This window comes from Miscanthus floridulus, chromosome 8, assembly GCF_019320115.1.
Source record: "Miscanthus floridulus cultivar M001 chromosome 8, ASM1932011v1, whole genome shotgun sequence".
NCBI lineage: Eukaryota > Viridiplantae > Streptophyta > Magnoliopsida > Poales > Poaceae > Miscanthus > Miscanthus floridulus.
Window position 1 is genome coordinate 50,831,470 of NC_089587.1, and position 3,324 is coordinate 50,834,793.

A 3,324-nucleotide genomic window follows, 5' to 3' on the forward strand; every position below is an offset into this window, starting at 1 on the left:
CCTAAGCCACTGGCACATGGCCCTCTTCTCATCTCTCGTTAGGTTGTAGCTCGTGCCTTGAAGGTCAACTTTCTTGCTTTGCGTCTCCGGTGTCGGGTGAATTTCAGACCTAATGTCCTGGTTGACAAGATCCATCCGTGACTTTAGACCATCCTTTGTCTTAGTCTTGATGTCTAGCAGTACGCCAATGGTGCTTTCGAAGACATTCTTCTTGAGGTGCATGCAGTCGATGGCATGGGGCGTATGTAGCTCCTTCTAGTACGATAGGTACTTGAAGAAACACGACTGCTTCTTGAAAGGAATAGGGGCGACAGGTGGTTCCTCCATCTTATCCCGCTTCCTCTTCTTCCATGTCGTGGTCCCATCTTCCTCTTTCTTCTTCTTCCTGAACTCAACATTTATGCCCTTCATCATGTCAAACACCTTTTGCCCGTACCTCATCCTTTCTGGCTCATCAAGTTGAGGCTCCTCCTGGTTGTCGAAGTACTTATTCATCGTAACTACCCGGTACCTATGCTTTTTGATGAGGAATCGCATATGCCTCATGTACACCATCTTGTTGGATGCACTAAGGTAAGTGTAGTAGGTACCATCAATGCAAACTACACAACCTGACTTACCTTTGATCTGCCCCGACAGTGAAAAAAGACCAGGGTAATCGGTGATGGTGACAAAGATGATGGCTTTTAGGAACGCATCCATCATCTTGACACCATCTTCCCATAGTATCTTCATGTCCTCCATGAGTGGCTCTAGGAACACATCTATATCATTGCCTGGCTACCTAGGTCCAGAAATAATCATGGTTAGTAAAAGATACTGTGCTTCTAACATAGCCAGGGAGGTAGGTTGTAGATGGTGAGGATGACCGGCCAAGTGCCGTGCGAGCTGCTAAGGTCACCGAAGGGATTCATCCCATCGGTACTTAGCGTGAACCTTACGTTCCTCGCCTCGTCGCCAAACATAGGGAACTTGGCGTTGAAACGCTTCCACTGCTTGCCATCGGAAGGGTGCCGCAGCTTGCCATCATCCTTCATGCGCTCATCAGATGCATGCCAGGATATCAGCTTGGCATCCTCGGGGTTCTCAAATATAGCATGTAGGCGATCGATCACGGGCAGGTACCACATCGATATGGCTGGACTTTTCCTCTATGTGTAACCCTCTTCTTCCTCGTCCTTAGGAGGTGAGATCTGCTTCTTCGCGGTACTCTTCTTGGCCATCTTCTTCTTCTTCGGCCCTCTCTCATCTCTGCATCCGCGCGACAACCGAGCATTCCTCTTGTATCAACTCACGCCACAGTGTGGATAGCTCTGCAAGTTCTCATACTTGCCCTGATATAGGATACAGTGGTTAGGGCAGGCGTGGAACTTTTTAAGCTTCATCGCCACTGGCCAGATCAGCTTCTTCGCTCGGTAGGTATTGGCAGGCACCTTGTTACCCTCTGGGTATGTGTCAGCAAGGATACGTAACATGTCATTGAAGCTAGTGTCGGACCAGCCATGGTGAGCCTTCAGCATCAGCATCTGGAGATTAAAAAGCAGCACTGTCCAGTGCTTCGGACAGTCCTTATAGAGGGGATCAATTGGTGCCTGCTTCATCTCTCTGAAATTCTCCAGCCACCTTGGGCTCCCAAATAGAACGTCGTCATGGTCAAGATGATTAGCGATTGACTCAAAAAGGTCCACGGTCTTGGGATCCCTCATAGGCTCACCGCCATCCCCATCATCGTCGCCCCCACCGCCGTCGTCATCAGCCGTGTCTTGGAGCAGATCATCCATCATGATGTAATCACGATCTGCATTATTGTCGCCAGTAGCAGCATTGTCGTGCCTGTCGACCGCTGCTGATGAGGTTTGTTGTTCTGCATTCACCGCTGCCGTCGTCGTCGTCGACGAGTTTCCTCTAGATGCACCGGTACTCAGATCCTCTACTTCCTCGTGAAACTTCCAGATGGTGTAATCCTTGACGAAACCATATCGGACCAAGTAAGATTTCACCATGTTATCTTCGTGCAGTAGAAGGTTCTTGTAGCTCTTACACAGACAAACGGTGTGTTCTCGCTTAAGATCTAGACGATGCCTTTTCGCAACGGCTATAAACTTTGTCACATGTTCTAGGTACGAAGGATGCATCCTCGATGTCTTGTACATCCATTCCCTATCCATGACCGCGAAACCTTGCACACACAAACATCGAAAATGGCACATATAAGCAGAGCAGTACGAAAAAAGCAGCCGGGTAGCTCTAGATTTGATTTTCTATCTCCTCCAAATAGATCTAGATCTTGAGAAAAAAACACCCAAATCATAGAAAAAGAGAGGATTGAGGGTTTGAGAGTGAGAATCAAGCTCTTGCGGTGCCCTCCTTCACCAAATCAAGGGCAAAACCTCTTCCCCTAGAAAATGGCCATTTTTTAGGGTTTTGAGGTCAGAACTCGAAAAAAGAGAGGAGAAGCCCCGGGGAAGAAGGGTGGGTGCGACTGCATTTATAGCCCAGACTTAATCAAGACGGGCACTATAAGAAAACCGTCTCAGTTAATCACCTGTTAACCGAGGTGGTTGCATTAGACCAAACACCTCGGTTAATTGATTAACCGGAGCGGTTGCATTAGGGCAACCGCCTCGGTTAATCCGCATTAACCGTGCCGGTTGCTTTAGAGCGCCCGCCTCGGTTAAGGATTAACCGAGGCGGTTGTTGGCCTGGCTGCCCTGCCTCGAATAACCGAGGCTGGCAACCAGGCCAACCACCTCGGAGCCCATTTGTGAAACATTGTCTAAAAGATTTTGTGTAGCAGTGTCAACTTCAAATTCTCATCTTTTCCTTTTTTTCATAATACTACGGTCATGTTCGTGCGTTGTGGGAACAAAACAATGCCACGATATTTGGTGTAAAAGAAACAAAATAATATCATAATAATTTTAAGTTTGAACGCTTATTCACTATTACTGAGTAAACAATTATTTGAGTGTGATGTTCCACGACAATGTCACAATAATGACCATGCAAATGGTGAGGTGCGTTTTTGTCTCGCATTGTAGCATCTTCAAAACTTAGCTGGGCTGACCCACCTATTCACCTTACAATTTGTTTTTCATTTTTTTCCGTCCGGTGTTTACGTATCCCCTTATAGACTCGTTACTGGATAATACCCGCGCGTTGCTGCGGGATATGCAATAAAACTTTTGGAAAGATATGCATAATCATCGAAAAATAATTAGAAACAATTAATATAAATGTAGATTTATTAGTACCCAATCATTCTACATAGATTTTATTTTACACAATAAAAAAGCATATACAAAATCTTGACGGCGATAAAAT